General features: G+C 47.3%; 2 non-coding genes and 1 pseudogene across 2 annotated transcripts; all 3 read right to left on the bottom strand.

The window, feature by feature from the left end:
* Positions 1–6,699: 6,699 nt before the first annotated feature.
* LOC142685997 (U2 spliceosomal RNA) lies at positions 6,700–6,769 on the bottom strand (annotated as a pseudogene).
* A 1,280-nt stretch (positions 6,770–8,049) lies between these two features.
* Positions 8,050–8,247, bottom strand: LOC142685974 (U2 spliceosomal RNA). The gene has a single exon (XR_012855382.1). It is a non-coding gene; the product is annotated as a U2 spliceosomal RNA (small nuclear RNA).
* Positions 8,248–14,873: 6,626 nt separating this feature from the next.
* LOC142685953 (U2 spliceosomal RNA) lies at positions 14,874–15,060 on the bottom strand. Its single transcript, XR_012855368.1, has one exon. It is a non-coding gene; the product is annotated as a U2 spliceosomal RNA (small nuclear RNA).
* Between the last annotated feature and the right edge of the window lie 3,281 nt (positions 15,061–18,341).

Raw genomic sequence — 18,341 nt, 5'->3', positions numbered from 1 at the left:
TCTTCGAAGATCCCCTTCAGCAGCGGCTCTTCTCCGAAGTTCTCCTTCTTCCCGGCAGCGATCTCCCGGAGCTTCTTCCTCGATGGCGGCTTCTCCCTTCTGGATCGTCGTCTTCGCTGGTTCTTCTCCGCAGTTCGTCGCCGGCTTCGTCTGGAACGCTCTTGGATCGCTAAGCTAGTGTTTATAGCCCCCAGTGGTTCTCCGAGCTATCTATCCTTACAAGGACTGATAAGAACAGATTTTTTGATTGAAAAATGCTTTATTGACAATCAATCGTCATCATACAAACATTACTGCGACGCAGCGCAAGCCATGAAGCAGCAAATAATAAATAATAACAGTCGTCAAACATAACATGACAGTATAATACACAGTACAGGCTAGCCTATGCTATACATTACACCACATGCTACACTAACATTCTTGCATTCACTAAAGCCAAACAACAAAGCATTACAGACAAGTGATGGGATAGGGGAGTGGGTAGGAGGGGATAGGGAAGGGGGAAATCACAGGCCCGAAGCTTTATTGAAAGACAACACACAAGAAGGGAGAGTGGGGGGAAGGGGAGTATCAGTCCTCTTCCTCATCGACGTCCGGGCTGTCCCAGGTGGAATAGTCTCTGAGCAGGCTGTGGATCAGCCTGCGGCAGTCCTGGACGGACACACTCTCTCTCCGCAAAATCAGACGGTTCCTGGCAAACCATATAGCGTCCTTAAAGCAGTTCATAAGGCGCCAGGCTTCCTGGATTGCTCCATCCGTGGTATTCCCAGGAAATAGTCCATAAAGTACCGAGCGGTACGACAGTCTGTTCCTGGGTACTGAGTCCTTGAGTTCATGTTCCAAGGCTTTCAACAGACCCTGTGCAAAGGGGCACTGCCAGAAAATGTGCAAAGATGTTTCCTCCGTGAAGGGGCACCTGGGGCAGTACCGGGTCTTGCACAGGTTGCGGGCATGCATGAATGACCTAAGAGGCAGTCCTCCCTGGATGGCCATCCATGAAATGTCCTTGTGCCCGTTGGTCAACCTGCCAGATGACACGTTAGTCCAAACAGTCTCCAACGTGTCGGCATGAAGCCCTGGAACAGACTCCAGTGAGTCCTTTGCTCTGATGTGCTTGTGGATCGTCTTAGGTTTCCACAAGTCGGGCTTAAGACCCTCCAGTTGATGCTCCCTCACGAACCGGACGACATCTCCGTAGAACCAGGGAGCGTGCCAGTTGTAAGGGAAGGAGCTGTCCCACTTGTCCCAGCCAAAACCTCGCCAGAGGGGAAGGAGGAAGTAGCGGGACATGGCCTTGCCCGCAGAGCCGTTTGCTGTCCTCAGAGTCCTACGAACACAGTCACATACAAAAGCGATCCGCAGCAGAGTGGGAATGTCGGGTATACCCTTCCCACCTTTGCGGGGCTCCTTGTACATAACAGTCCGCTTTACTCTGTCCATTTTCCAGCCCCAGATGAAGCGAAACACAGTCCTGGTAATGGCCCTCGAGACGGTGGCAAGAGGGGGCCATGCCTGTGCAGTGTATTGTAGCACAGGCAAGACTTCGTTACGCAGGACCATTGCTTTGCCCTCAATAGTGAGTTGTCTGAGGCTCCACAGTCCGATCCTTTGGTTGACTTTGGCCAAGCGTTCTTCCCACGACTTTAGGGCTGCACCTTCCTTACCGAACCAGACTCCCAGAATTTTGATGAAGTCCGGCTTGATAGTAAACGGGAAGGAGGCAGGAGAAGGCAGGTACCACTTTCCGAAGAGCATGGCTTCCGACTTCCCGCAGTTGACTTTTGCCCCTGAAGCGCGTCCGAACTCCTCACAGGTCTGGACGAGTGCAGTCACCGAACTCTGGTCAGCGCAGAAGACGGTCACGTCGTCCATGTACAGCGAGCATTTGACCTCGAAGTGTCCTGGACCTGGTGCGGTGATCCCTCTGATCTCTCCATTCTGCCGGATAGCCTCTGCGAAGAGCTCTATAACACAAACAAAAAGGAGAGGTGAAAGAGGACAGCCTTGTCTAACCCCCGACGATACAGGAAAGGGGTCAGTCTTCCAGCCGTTCACCAGCACCGAGCTGTAAATGTCGCAATACATCAGGTTAACATACAAACAGAACAACCTGCCAAGCCGCAGCCTACGCAGAGCCTTACCCATGAATTCGTGAGAGACCCGGTCAAAAGCCTTCTCCTGATCCAGACTGACCAGGGCCGCGTGTGTACGGCGGCTTTGCATGTAATGCACCGTGTCCCTCACCAGGGCAAGACTGTCGGCCACCCTACGGCCAGGAATGCCGCAGGTTTGGTCCGATCCGATGATCTGTCCGATGACAACCTTCAGTCTGTTGGCCAATACTTTGGCGAGGATCTTGTAGTCCACGTTCAGGAGAGAGATGGGACGCCAGTTTTTCAGGTCACATCTCTCCCCCTTCCGCTTATACAAGATCGTGATCATGCCTTCTCTCAAGGACGGTGGCATTCTACCCTCCACCACCATCTCCTCATAGAGCTCCAGCAGGTCCGGACTGATCAAGTCCCCCAGCGCTACATAGAGCTCTGCTGGGAGACCATCACTGCCCGGGGTCCTGCCGGGTCTGAAGGATTTAGCGGCAGAGAGCAGTTCCTCCACCGTCAGGGGTACATCCATAGCCTCCGTACCTGCAGGATCAAGATGATTAGTGATACCTGACAGGAATTTATCGGCGGCTTCGGGGTCAGTGGTTTTCCGGGAGTAGAGGCTTCGGTAGTAGTCTGTGACGACTCCCATCACCTCCTTCTTCCCAGAATGCATGTTTCCGGTCTCATCTCGAAGTTCCTTCAGGGGCGTGTGGCCGGCATGGAGTTTCCTGAAAAAGAACGAGTTACATTTCTCACCCTTCTCCAGGTTCTCCACCTTGGAACGAAAGACAATTCGCTTGGATTCCTCCTCAAAGTGCCTTTTCAGGCCCTTTTTGGCTTCCTCCAGCTCCTTCCTGACGTCCCAGCCGCATTGAAGGAGGTCTTGCAGGGATCGCAGCTGACGCTGCATCTCTCTGAAGTCTCTCTTCCTCTCACACGCCTGTTGACGACTTTTTGCCTGAAAGAAACAACGAAATTCAACTTTAACATATTCCCACCAGTCACAGGTTTTGTCAAAGAAAACTTTATCATTCCTCCAAACAATATAGGCGTCTCTAAGTTCCGCCAGTACCTCCTCTCTTTCCAGCAGGGCACAATTCAGCTTCCAGGAGCCAGGGCCGGGAGGAAAACCGTGGCCGATGGCACCCTGGAAGAGAATGGCCCTGTGGTCAGAGAAGAAGCAGGGGACCATGGAGTGCCCATGCTGCTTGACTGCCCGGGAGGTGAACACAAAGTCAATCCGAGAACGAAGTGAGCCATCGGGTCGGCTCCATGAATAGTTCACAGAGCCAATCCCCATGGAGCCCACAACGTCCTGCAAGGATGCTTCGGCTACCATCTCGATAAGCAGTTTGGAACTGACATCCAGTTTGATTGAAGTGCCGGAACTTCGTCCATCCTCTTCGATGGGGCAGTTGAAGTCCCCGGCCATCACCACTGCCCTAGTGGTGGCGAGCTGGGTCCGCAGGGTCTGGAATAGTTCCAGGCGCTCAGCCTTCATAGGGGGAGCGTACACGTTGATGAGCCTAATCGGCTCTCCTGCCCAGGAACCGTCTACGACCAACAAGCGGCCGCAGGCGAGCTCCTGGACAGAGTCAACAGTAAATACGCTTCCCCTAATCAGGATGGCAACCCCTGCAGACTTACAGTCGCCCCCACCAGACCAGTAGGACGGGCCATGGGTCCACTGCCTGGCCAGATGATGGTATGACCTGGAAGAGGGGAGAGTACATTCCTGCAGCATAAATACATCACTCGACTGCTTGGAAAGAAAAGTTAGCACCATCTGACATCTAGTCCTATCTCTAACACTCCTCACATTGAGGCTAAAGATGTCAAGTTTAGCAGCCATGGGGGAGAATAAAGAAGGTTAGTGCAAACGATACACCTTAGTTACCAGTCCGGTCGGGCGGATCCTCCTCTCCTGGCGGGTCCGAAAGATCCAGCAGGCCCTCTGACAAAAATTGTTCCAGGATTGTAGCCACCTGGATGTCTGTTGTGAAGTCGATGACCTCAGGTTCAGACACGAGTTCCTCCACCATCTGCTCCATTTCCTCCTGCTGCGCAAGGGAATCTTCGCAGATTTCCACGACTTGTCGCTTTGAGGACTCAGCAGCTGGGCTGTCCCTCACCTTTCTCTTCCTCTGGATGGCACCTGAGGAGACAAGAGGGGGAAAATCCTCCAGGGAGAGGACTCCAGCAGCTGGAGGGGAAGATGTTAGTGCTGCTGGAGCTGGGGAGAAGGGAGGCTGGGTTGGGAGAGGTGCAGGTGACAGGACCACTGAGATGGGTGGGTAGGAGAAGGTGAGAGCCTCAGTGGGGGTGACAGGGGTTGGGGACGGGGGGGTGGGGAGGGCCGGGCGAGGGAGGGTGGGAAGGGTAGGGCGAGGGAGGGCCGGGAGACGGGGGGGAGGGACTGTCGTCTTCTTACCATCCTTCTTATTCCCGGTCTTCTGCGCCGCTGGAGCTCTGGCTGGGGCGGGGTTCCCTCTGGCCGGAGCTTTCGCCGCTACAGTTGCCCAGGATCGATCCCTCTTCGGGCAGTCCTTGTAGGAGTGGGCTGCTTGTCCGCAGAGGTTGCACATTGTCCGTTTCGGGCAGTCTTTGGTCTCGTGTCCTGTTACCCGGCAGTTCTTGCAGGCGTCCTCCTTGCAGTCCTTCACCGAATGACCCTTCTTGCTGCATCTCCTGCAGATCTGCGGCATGTCCGGGTAGTAGATGAGGCCGTAGGAGTTGCCCAGCGAGAATGACTGGGGCAGGTGTTGGAGGCCGTCTTCCGCGCTGGAATCCTTGTTCAGTCGGACGATTACCGACCACTTGCCAGTCCAGAAGCCGAGTCCGTTCAGGATGTGGGTGGGTTCCCTCACCACTGTGCAGAACCGCTTCAGGAGCGTGGTGATGTCTTTGCCGGGGGTGTGTGGGTTCCGCATTGAGACCGTCACCCGCCTTTCCTCTCTTTGGACAGGGCAGTTGCCCACAAAGCGAGAGAAAGGGGATTCAGGCCTCGCCGCTTTCACCATCTCCCAGTACCTTCTGCAGATGTTGATCGAAGCGAAGGTCACGAAGAACATCCCGGTCATGAAGGCCTGGATGCTGATGGTCTCCGGCTTAGCGAAGCCCTGGTCCAGGAGCATCTTCTGGCAGAACACTTCTTCCGTCATGTCCGGCACTCTCCCGTCCACCTCCTTCAGCTTCAGGGCCACCGTCTGCTTCATCCAGGGCTCCAGGGTTGGAGCAGCCTGGTTCGGCTTCCTGGTGGCCTGTTGGCTTGAGGAGGCTTCAGGAGGAGATGTCCTGGCCTGGGCCGGCTCACCTGGTCCATCAGCCTTCTTCTTCTGGGTGGCAGGGTTGCTGGTTGAGGCCATGGCTTCTTCCAGCTGTTCCTGTCGCTTGGGGAGGATCTTCGATAGCTCTTTCCCGAAGGGGGCGGAGCTATGCAAATCTTCTCCTTGCTGGCCGAGGTTCTTCCACGAAATTTCTTCCGCAGCGGTTCCTCGTCGAGCTTCTTCTGCGGCCGAGCTTCTTCAAAGATCCCCTTCAGCAGCGGCTCTTCTCCGAAGGTCTCTGTCGCAGTTCTCCTTCTTCTTCCCGGCAGCGATCTCCCGGAGCTTCTTCCCCGATGGCGGCTTCTCCCTTCTGGATCGTCGTCTTCGCTGGTTCTTCTCCGCAGTTCGTCGCCGGCTTCGTCTGGAACGCTCTTGGATCGCTAAGCTAGTGTTTATAGCCCCCAGTGGTTCTCCGAGCTATCTATCCTTACAAGGACTGATAAGAACAGATTTTTTTTTTTTTTATTGAAAGCCCGAGTCGTGCTTTCTATCACCCAAGTGCATAAAAAGTGCAGAGGTGCCACACAAAAAGTGCACAAGGATGCGGTCTATCGCAGCCCTTCTCTTAAAAGAGAGAGGCCCCGCATAACCATTCCCTGACCCTCCAAACCATAGGCCTAGAGGATCAAGGATCGATGGTCCCCCCTCGCCGAAGCTTAGGGAGACCCAAACACACTCCTAGGCTTCTACCTGGGCTGCCACCCCAGTGTCCACCTAGGAGCCTGCATCCTAGTTGCACCTCCCCTCCGAAGAAGGGAGGCCGGGTTGCAGGGGAAAAAGGAACCAGAAGGCCACACATTTTCCCCCTAGACCTCAGGAGGGTCCCAAAAGGGCACCGCATCCCAAAATCCTTGTGACAAACGTGACAAACACACAGTGAAAAACAAAATTAAATAAGTGGATGTGCGCTGTGATACAGCCTGGACATCCGCCAGGTATAAAAAATTCCTCATCTCCCAGCCAGAAGGCCGGGAGAATAAAGGTGTGTGCTCATATAGCGTGAAAGAGAGTGCGTGCAAGTGTGCCTTCACTCAGTGGGATCCCACCCCCAGTGAGTTAGGGCACCCCAGGGTCACCAGCCCTGGGGCACATAGCAACTCGGGCTCCCAAACTACCCGGCCTAATGACCTCGATCCGGCGGTCGCCTGGTCACCTACAAATGGTACCTTTAAACCAAATGCGTACACCAGAGCGATGACCGTTGTGGTTCCCTGCCCTCACCTCGGCGTTCTGTCATCCCCCTACGATGGCCCACGTACCACCGGCAGGGATGATTACTAACCTCAGCTTGAGCAGGTACTACACTTGATCTTAGCCAAAAGGCCGAGAAGCGATAACCCGAATGGGCCTGGCGTTGACCGAGCCTGCCTAATACTGCTGTTCACCCCTTGCAGCGATTCAGCCTACTTCTAGGCAATTCCATGGGGCCCTGCAGGCTCACACACATTTACAGCTACTAAGCGGGAGGTGAATAAAGGCCGGAGAGGAAGCTACACAGGATTTGCTTCTTTTGCTTGCACCACAATGCAGTGCTGAAAGAGGAGGAATCTACATAAAAACGCCTTCTTGGCAACGCCCAAATGCCCTCCTGCCGTGCAAATACTGGCAGCAGCAGCAGCAGTAAGTGCATGCCCACAGCCACCCCTTGTTCCTTCACAACTTGTATTAGCTTTAATCCAGTCCAGTGCTGCCTGCTGAGCAGCACTGACCAACACTGCCTGGGCCCAGGCTTTTATCTATCTCTGAGGCCCCATTATGATGTCAGAAAGCTGGCTCTGGAATCCTGAGGGCTCCACTATGACACGTGCAAAGTTCCGTCTGAACTTTATATAAGACGGTGAGGCTCAGTCAGTCACTCAGTGTTGCCTGAGAGGGCAACACTGCAACAGCCGGCCGCCAGGCTGTCTTTTTTTTGCACATTTATTTGCCTCCAGGAGGCCACAAGAGGGAGACAAGGGACTGCAAAATGGAAAATAAGCATCCACCAACTTTACAGACAACTTCTCCTTGCTCCTACAACCTCCATCCTTGCACAGTTTGTTATTCTTCCAGGTAACAAAGTAACAAATCCAAATTGCTGCTCTCTTTGTAGGCAAGCAAGGGTTTGTTGCAACTGCAATTCTTACTTCTTCTTGAAATGTAGGGACGACAGTACATTCCATCACATCCATCTAGTGTACACAGGTAGGTCCATTGTGGCGGGTAGGCGGCTGGCTGCTTTAATGGCTGTTTGCTGTTCCCCTACTCCACTCCACTCCACTATTTGACTGTGGTGCTGCATCAATCAGTGGCTGGCTCAGGTGCAGCTCTTTAACTTACCTAGGAGGGAGGGCGGAGAGAAGACAAGGAAGGTGAATGAGCTGTTCCAATGTGAAATGCCGGAAACACAGAAACACAGAAGACACACACACACACACACACACACAACAAGAGGTGGCAATGTATTAATTAATTGCATTTAATAAATGAGCTCATTATCACACATGACTGTACAAATGCATTGTCCAACAGGTGTTGAAATAATGGGATTAAAAGGGGAGATCCCATCAGAAAGACAAAAACAATAGCAAACACAAATAGCACTTTTGGAATCTGATTTTAGTCAACACATAAGGGAAGGGTGCACCGGTCCTGGAAATACTGCAATACCAGGTCAATGCGTGGAGTGGACAGAGCAAGCTCTATTTCCATCTCCCTGTTCTAAAAATCCATTTAATATATGGTCCCCAGATAGGGGACGTATCAGATATTAAACTGATAAGAACAGATTTTTTTTTCAGTTGGCTACCCCCTCGCGGGGGTGTCAATGATTTATTTATAAAAATTTCAATTTTACAATAAAACACATTTTAGTTACATAGATAAATACAAAGAATTTTTACATTGTAACAATAGTAAAATCAAATTTTCATAAAATTTATGTAGAGGGACATGGGGCAAATCTTTATTTATTTGGAGTTCCAGTCAGTCGCAAACCATTTATTTAGAAGGGTGGCATTCCTTTTTTTGTCTAGTAAAAAATAAATATACATCTCACTAAAACAAAGACCTAAAACATCATCAACCGATAAAACGTCGTGCTTAAAAAGGAGGATGTTCCTGGCCTTCCATAGAGCTTCTTTGGCGCAATTCATCGTCTTCCATGCAATTATCTTCTGACTCGCGGTTGGGCATCCAAAAAGTCCATATAAAATATCTTCATAGTTTAAGTCCTTTAGGTCCGCCATCTTCACCAAAAGAGGGAATATTTTTTTCCAAAATTGTTTTGCAAAGTCACATGTCCAAAAAATATGTCTTATAGTTTCCTCGGCCTGGCAGCCTTCCCTCGGGCAGACGGCAGACCTCGCGAATCCTCTTCTGTACTGGAATGCCCGGCATGGAAGACATTGATGAACGCAGCTCCAGGCCAGGTCCATCTGTGCATTAAAAAGATAAAACACATTAATCATTTTGAAAATAAAAGCACATCGTTGCGTATTAAAATTCTCTACATTGCTGACCGTCTCGCTCTCTCTCAGGTCTTTAATTATTTTTTTGCTGTTTTTAAGCTCGTTCACGGTCTTCCCTTTTAAATTGAAGAGAGCCACTATTTTTTCTAAAATTACGTAATTCGCTGGTAATTTAAAAGCGTATGGTGAGGATAAAATTATGTTGAACCAACCAAACCTCCGCATAAAAAACCCAGTATTAAAACGTAAAAAGTAAGACCAATAGTGCTCTTTAAAAAGGGAATTAAAACAGAAACTAAAGAACTTAATTAAAAGAAACCTATTAAAATCAGGGAAATCTTTGCCACCCTTTGGTTTGGACTTTATTACCGTTTCTCGTTTCAATTTCTCCATCCTGGAACTCCAAAAGAAGGTAAAACATGCTTTTGTTATTTTTTGTAATAAAACTGTTGGGGGAGGGAACACCATGCTCGTGTATAAAAGAAGGGGTAAAATGACCATTTTTATGATTAAAATTTTTCCCTCCATAGTGAGTTTCCTCATATTCCACATACAAATTTTATTGTTTACCTTCTGCGCCACCATGTCCCAACTTATAAAACCATTTTCGTGCTCACTGAAGGAGATACCTAAAACTTTAATAGTATCTGACACAGGAACGGGTACGTCTCTAAAAACCATGCTTCCTATGCTTAAAATATTACTTTTGCTGAAGTTTATTCTAAAACCGGAAGCACAGCAATAAAACTCAATTTGTTTTAGGGCTTTCTGAAGCGAGAGGGTGTCCCTACAAAGTATCGCCACATCATCCATGTACCCCACTGCTTTAGCCTCTATGCCGCCACCCCCCGGCAGGGGGACTCCACGTATCTGTTTGTCCCGGCGTATTGCGCATAGCAGAGGCTCTAGTGCACATATGAAAAGCAGTGGGGACAAGGGACACCCCTGCTTCACCCCAGAGTTTAAAAGAACGTCCTGTGTCTTAAAACCATTTACTAAAATTTTGCTTGTGCAATCTTTATAAAAGGCTTTAATAGATAATAAAAAACCTTCAGGTATACCCATCCGCTCTAAAACCTTAAAAAGATAAAAGTGCGATACTCGGTCGAAAGCTTTTTGAAAATCTATGGATAAAATGGCTAATTTACCTTTTCTAGATTTTGTGTCTTCAATCGCATCTTTTATTAAATTAATATTATCCCAGATGCTGCGGCCTGGCACCCCACACACCTGGTTAGAGTGTATGATGTGGGGTACTATGGCTTTTAAACGGTTTGCGCATAGTTTTGCCATTATTTTGTAGTCACTATTCAGAAGGGTTATTGGTCTCCAATTCTCTAAAACTGCGATGTCACCTTTCTTGTATAGCAAGGAGACCTCACCCTTCCGCCAGGACTTAGGCAGCATCTTGGAATGAAAGACTTCAGTAAAAAGGTTTAAGAGATCATCTTTTAAAATGTCATAAAATTTGACATAAAACTCGCTGGGTATACCGTCCGGGCCAGGAACTTTACCTGCTTTAAAACTCTTCACTGTCTCTAAAATCTCCTGCTCCGACAGTTCCTGCAATAAAAAATTCTGGGAGACAGGGTCTAAAACAGTGGTAATCTCCTTCAGCGAGTCACGCATAAAATCACGATCCACAGTTTTCACATTAAAAAGGTCAGTATAAAACTCATGAACTTTACTTAAAAGACCCTGTACATCCGACACCCCATCAATATTTTTAAGAATAGCTTTTTTATTGTTCATTTTCTTAAAAAAGTACCTGGAGCAGGTCTCGTTCTCTTCCACGTGCTGTACTTTAGAACGAAATATAATTTCTTTACCTTTCTGCTCCAGGCACTGAGCTATCTCTTTTTTTAAGTTGGCGATGTCGTCTTGTACCTCTATCTCGTGTTCTCTCATCTTGTACAGGGTCTGTAGGCGGGTGTTGAGAATTTTAAAAAAAGCTTGCTTCTCTCTGGCTTTCGCCACGCTTTTTTTAATAAAAAATTCTTTTATTTTCCTTTTCATTTTCTCCCACCATGCGGTGATGGGAGCCCGTGTGTCTCTCACCCGCCTACTCTCTTTGTAAAATTCAATAAAATCTGTAAAAACCTGTGGATCATCTAAAAGGGAAACATTTAACTTCCAGGACTTTTTACTAATAATGTTATTAAAATCACGCTTTACATAAAATGATAAAAGCTTGTGATCGGAAAAAACATTGGTTAAAACTTCACATTTAAAAGGCAGTAGATTCTCATTACAAAATATAAAATCTATCCTGGAGCTACAGGTGGCGTTGCTCCAGGTAACGCCGGCTTCCTCTGGACTGCTCCTGTTACACTCTTTATAAACGTCTTTTAATTTAAAATCACCCACCATATCTTTGAGCAGTCCAGAGGTCTTGTCATAGTTTCTGCTTGTAGCGCTGGTAAGCCGGCGTTCCCCCCTCAGGATACAATTAAAATCACCTGCGAGGATAAAAGGCTCAGTCGTGTTAATAAAAAGAGGTAAAATCGCTAACATTTCTGCTCTTTCATTTTTATCTGGTGAGCCGTAAAAATTTAAAAACTGCCATTTCACACCGTCAATAAAAGCCTTAACCAATAAAATACGTCCTGGAAGAATCTCTTGGATAAAATCGATTAAAACGTTTCCCTTAAAAAGAATGGCGACCCCTGCTGATCTGGACTCGTTAGATCCAGACCAGACTGATGGACCATACTTCCAATCCTCTTGGTATTTATGGTACTTCATCATATGGGGAATGCCGCACTCCTGCAGGAAAAAAACAGAGGCTGCCAGGCCAGCTAAAAAGCTGAAGAGAGCAACCCTTCTAACTTTGGACTTGGCGCCCCTCACGTTGAGGGAGATTCCCTTTACTTCTGACATTGTGGAGATTAAAATAGCGTCTTGATTTTAAAATAATAAATATTCGTGGAACTTAAAATCAGACATTTCCTCCACCAGCATTACCAGAACTCTCGTTTGCGCTCATATCCCCACCCTCGTCCGAATCGCCTGCAAAGAGGGACGAAAAGGGAGAGGAACTACCTTCACTGAGAGCCGTGCCAGCAACTCTTATCTCGTACAAGGGGAGCCCACTCTCGCTTAGCGTCACCTGGGTCTCCACTGGGTGACCACGTAGGTCCATTTCGGGTGGGTCCCCCAAGGGCCCCGCCTCTCCCCCCAGGCTCTGTTGACGCCGTCTTAGAGGGGGAGGTTGCGCACACGGCGGGGTGTCCGGTATCTGGGAGGGAACAGTGCCCACCCTCCTCACCAGGTCAGGCGAGGAGGTGGTCCTAGGAGGAGCCTCACTTTTCTTCACGTATGTGTCCATCTGCTCCTCCCCTGATTCCCTCCTACCAGCACGCTCCTGTTTTCCCTTTTTTCGGGGACCCACCGCTACCCAGTTCTCCTGCTCGGAGTCAGACTCCTGAGACCCAGGTACAGGAGCAGGCCCGGCACCCACTGGACAACCAGCCCTCTGGGATGCCACAGTATCATTGGTGGCCTGCTCCTTTTCCGCCTTTCGCTTAGCTTGCCTTTTGTCATTGGCGCTGGGCTCCTTCCTTTCCTCAGAGGTTGCTGGCTGCGAGGCACCTGCTTTGGCTCCATTACTCCGCACCACTGAAGCCCAGGTGCCTCGCTGCTCCTTCGCGGCCCCGGCATGCTCCTCTCCCCGGGGGTGGGACTGGTCTGCTGGTGGAGCACGTGGGGGCGCCTCGGGTTGCTCATTTTCTTCGCCTCGGTACCTATGGGGACAAGAATAGTACAAATGACCAGTTTTTTGGCAAAAATTACATTTTTTCTCTTGTGAGCACTCTCTCATATTGTGCTCTTTGCTTCCACAGTTTCTACAGGTGACATCGCAGTTAAAACTGGTATGTCCATAAGTACCGCAGGCCCTGCAGAAGTTTGGCATCCCTGAAAAATAGAGGTCGCCATTCACATTTCCAATTTTAAAACGAGCCGGTGGTAATCTCGTTTCCTGGGTGGAGGGGTCCTTTATCAATGTTACTAAGAACTTCCACTTGACGGTCCACACTCCACACTCGTTCATTACTCTCCCCAACAGTTTGACATTCTTGAAGTAGGCAGCTAAGAATGCTGCCACTTCCATATCCTTCACATATGGGGAGTACATTTTAATCACCACGAGTTTCGTAATTTCGAAGGCATGTTCTACTACCTGGACTCCCGCTACCACGAGTTCACCTTTTCTCCTCTCAGCTCGGTCCATGGCATCACGGAGGATTCCTTCTCCCATAAAGGTGACATCGAAAATTCCTCGTTTCGGGTAGTCCTGGATTGCCAAAATCTCGTTCTTGTGGACCGCCAGTAGTTCTTCCAAGATCTTGTGGACCAAGAATTTTACGCCACGTGGACCGCCTCCACCCTCTGCCACGATAAATCGGGCAGAGTTCCTTAGCCGGGCATACACCGGCACCGCATCTGGCTCGCCTGCCATTTCCGTGGCCAGGCCGAACCGCACAGCAAAAAGCTGCGCCCTATGGGGTCCTGAGACGTACCAAAGGGCTGGGGGGGGATCGCAACTCGTTGCTCAGGACTAAGCCTCTCTCCCAAATAGCAGCACGGGGGTGAAGTCCAGGCGAACCTGGACGATCCCCCGAGGCCGAGAGAGAGGGTACCTGAGCACCTTCTGACTAAAAACCTCCTGTATAAATACACTTGGTCTTAGCCAAAAGGCCGAGAAGCGATAACCCGAATGGGCCTGGCGTTGACCGAGCCTGCCTAATACTGCTGTTCACCCCTTGCAGCGATTCAGCCTACTTCTAGGCAATTCCATGGGGCCCTGCAGGCTCACACACATTTACAGCTACTAAGCGGGAGGTGAATAAAGGCCGGAGAGGAAGCTACACAGGATTTGCTTCTTTTGCTTGCACCACAATGCAGTGCTGAAAGAGGAGGAATCTACATAAAAACGCCTTCTTGGCAACGCCCAAATGCCCTCCTGCCGTGCAAATACTGGCAGCAGCAGCAGCAGTAAGTGCATGCCCACAGCCACCCCTTGTTCCTTCACAACTTGTATTAGCTTTAATCCAGTCCAGTGCTGCCTGCTGAGCAGCACTGACCAACACTGCCTGGGCCCAGGCTTTTATCTATCTCTGAGGCCCCATTATGATGTCAGAAAGCTGGCTCTGGAATCCTGAGGGCTCCACTATGACACGTGCAAAGTTCCGTCTGAACTTTATATAAGACGGTGAGGCTCAGTCAGTCACTCAGTGTTGCCTGAGAGGGCAACACTGCAACAGCCGGCCGCCAGGCTGTCTTTTTTTTGCACATTTATTTGCCTCCAGGAGGCCACAAGAGGGAGACAAGGGACTGCAAAATGGAAAATAAGCATCCACCAACTTTACAGACAACTTCTCCTTGCTCCTACAACCTCCATCCTTGCACAGTTTGTTATTCTTCCAGGTAACAAAGTAACAAATCCAAATTGCTGCTCTCTTTGTAGGCAAGCAAGGGTTTGTTGCAACTGCAATTCTTACTTCTTCTTGAAATGTAGGGACGACAGTACATTCCATCACATCCATCTAGTGTACACAGGTAGGTCCATTGTGGCGGGTAGGCGGCTGGCTGCTTTAATGGCTGTTTGCTGTTCCCCTACTCCACTCCACTCCACTATTTGACTGTGGTGCTGCATCAATCAGTGGCTGGCTCAGGTGCAGCTCTTTAACTTACCTAGGAGGGAGGGCGGAGAGAAGACAAGGAAGGTGAATGAGCTGTTCCAATGTGAAATGCCGGAAACACAGAAACACAGAAGACACACACACACACACACACACACAACAAGAGGTGGCAATGTATTAATTAATTGCATTTAATAAATGAGCTCATTATCACACATGACTGTACAAATGCATTGTCCAACAGGTGTTGAAATAATGGGATTAAAAGGGGAGATCCCATCAGAAAGACAAAAACAATAGCAAACACAAATAGCACTTTTGGAATCTGATTTTAGTCAACACATAAGGGAAGGGTGCACCGGTCCTGGAAATACTGCAATACCAGGTCAATGCGTGGAGTGGACAGAGCAAGCTCTATTTCCATCTCCCTGTTCTAAAAATCCATTTAATATATGGTCCCCAGATAGGGGACGTATCAGATATTAAACTGATAAGAACAGATTAATTTTTTTTTTTTTTTTTTTTTTAAAACCATTTCAGTTAGTTATAAGCAACTTATAATGTTTCTCAAAACTTGAAAATCAAATCCACGTTGCTTCAAACTTATCATCATTCTGGTTTGTTCTTTATTTTTTCTTCAATTTACATAAACAATCACAAAAAAAAACAGAACAATATTACCTACATCGTATCAGGAATTTCCATTTTTTGAACTTCCATATCCCCTCTGAATCTAGGCCACCACCACGCTGTCTATCCCACAAATACATGACGTAAAGTCTAGACAAAATCATCCTAATACACTCATTTACAGGCACTAATTTCCTTTTAAACACTAACAAGTTTCTCACATCCCACAAACTTTCCATCACACATGCCATAATTAACCACATAATTCTATCTTTCATACGACTACTTGCACCCATTCCAAACATTGCTACTTTCCAATTAACAAATTTTACCCCCGCTAGTTCTTTACACAAACCACCCACCCCTTTCCATACTTCATACGAATAGTCACAATCCCACAACATATGTCTCACACTCTCACTTGCTCCACATCCATTCCTCGGGCAAACCTCAGACCTAATAAGATCCCTTCTTTTCTGCACTTGCCTAACAGGTAGGATATTATGCAGCGACATCCATACAATATCACGCTGTCTGTTTGACATACCACTCACCTTCAATTTACTCCATACACTCTGCACTTCATTAGACCTCAAACCTGCAATTTCACATGGAATTTCATTCGCACGTATTCTCTTCATCACCGCATTCTTATTTTTAAACTCACTCATTGGCACAGCAAGCAAGTCATTTTTCCTCACAAAAACCTCAATCCTCATATACCACACTGGACACTTGAAAGCCACAGGCACACTTGCATCTCTCTTTACCCAATTCAGACCATACAACATCCAACCAGCCAAGTATCTAATCATGAAACCAGTCTTATTATTCCTCTGCACTAACACAGACACCACTTTGATATAATTCAAAGCCAAAAATACCTCAACATTTGGAAAATCCAAACCACCATTCACACACATCTTATACACATACTCTCTCTTCAATTTTTCCATTCTACTCCCCCAAAAAAATGTAAAAATCATCTTTTCCGTCTTCTTAATTTTGTGAGTAGCAAAAGGGAAAACAACTGCACAAAAAAGTAAAATTGGTAACACAACAGATTTAACTATCAAAATTTTTCCCGTCAGTGTCAAACTTCTCAGTCTCCAAAAGTTCAGTTTTCGTTCTATTCTCATACCACATTCATCCCAACTTTCATTCCCTCTCAAATCCTCATTAAATTGCACACCCAATATTTTAATAGCACCCATCTCACAATTAACCCCATCCATTCTCACACTCCTATCACCAAAACACTTAAAGCTACATTTACCCCAATTCACTTTAAACGCAGACGCACTACAAAACAACCTCAACAACAATCTCGCTCTATTTATCTCCGCCTCTCTTTCACTAACAATCACCACATCGTCCATATAACCCAATACTTTCAGAAACTTACCATTACTCCCAGGAATTAATAACCCCCTCATAAATTTTTCCCTTCTAACCATACACAACAACACTTCAATCACACTAATGAACAGGACAGGGGACATAGGACAACCCTGCCTGACACCTGACCTTATCCCCACTTTTCCACTCAGAAACCCATTTACGAGAAACTCACTTGTTACGTTCCCATACAAACCTTTCACTGCATACACAAACTTTCTCGGAAAACCCATTTTACACAGCACACTAAACATAAACTCATGCGACACCCTATCAAATGCCTTTTCAAAATCCACAGATAGGACCATACATTTCTGCTTTCTATCCATACAGTCCCCAATCATATCCCTTAGTAACAACAAATTATCAGTCATACTTCTACCAGGCACTGCACACACTTGATCTTCATTCACCACTTCAGCAACAACCTCACGCATCCTATTGGCCAATACTTTACTAAAACACTTATAGTCAGAATCCAACAAAGTAATTGGCCTCCAATTTGCCAAATTTTTCTTCTCACCTTTTTTATATATCAGCACAACCACACCTTCTTTCATAGATTCGCTCAGCACACCATGCTTCCACATATACTGACATACCTCAAGCAAATCCCCACCAATTATATCCCACATCCTCACATATAATTCAATTGGGATCCCATCCTTCCCAGGTGTTTTATTTTTACTTGCACTCATCACCACATTTCTCACTTCATCCATGGTAATATCACCACACAGAGACTCACAATCTTCCTCTCCAAGTTTATTTTCCAACCCATTCAAAACCTCATTCATCAAATCCTTATCATACCACTTCTCTCCATACAACTGGGTATAAAAACCTTCAACTTCACTCATCACATCCTTTCCAGAAACACACTCACCCCTATCATTCAATAATTCATCCATATCATCCTTTTTACCACATATTTTTTTGAAAAAAAATCTTGTACATTTTTCATCTTTGTCTAAGTTTTCAACTTTTGATCTATATATAATTTTTTTCCCTTTTTCCTCTAATAAAAGCCTACTTTCATTCCTTGCGTCCCTCATCAAATCACTGACATCCACACCAAGCTCGCCAAGTTTTCTCAACCATTCTATTCTAACATTCAACTCATTATATTGGTTTCTTAGCATAGCTGCTTTTTTATAGCCCCATTTTTTAAAGAATCTTTTACATTCATTCTTCATCCAATCCCACCACTCCAACACATTCCCAAAAGATTCCTGCCGCGATTTCCATCCTTTATACGCATATATAAAAGCCTTCACAATTCTTTCATCCTCTAATAAACTTACATTTAACTTCCATACCCCTGCACCACGCACTAAACGAACATCCCCTTCAAAAGTTGCACACATACACACATGGTCAGAAAAGGTCACATCGCGCTGCCGCAAACTCATGCACCCCACATTTTTTGAGAAAAGCACCCGATCTATCCTTGATGTTACCCCTCCTCTATCAGACCTATAAGTGTCGGGTGGTGGCTTTCCCAAATGAACCTCAGCAGCATCTATAAAAGAAAAATCTTTGATTAATTGGTACAACTTTTTACCAGATACATCCATTTTTTCCCCTTCCGTCACACAGTTAAAGTCCCCAACCCAAATCGTAGGAATTCTCCCTGGCAAAAAAAAGGACAACTTCTCTAGGAGCTCTAACCTCTCTTCTTTTTTTGTTGCTCCATATATATTAATTACCCTTACCCTCCACCCTCTGACATTTATCTCTGCCAAAATACACCTCCCCACTTCCACCACAATATAACTTTCTAATTTT

The sequence above is a fragment of the Rhinoderma darwinii genome (assembly GCF_050947455.1).
Source record: "Rhinoderma darwinii isolate aRhiDar2 chromosome 5 unlocalized genomic scaffold, aRhiDar2.hap1 SUPER_5_unloc_16, whole genome shotgun sequence".
NCBI lineage: Eukaryota > Metazoa > Chordata > Amphibia > Anura > Rhinodermatidae > Rhinoderma > Rhinoderma darwinii.
Note: the sequence above shows the minus strand (reverse complement) of the source record. Positions and strands in the feature narration are given on the sequence as shown.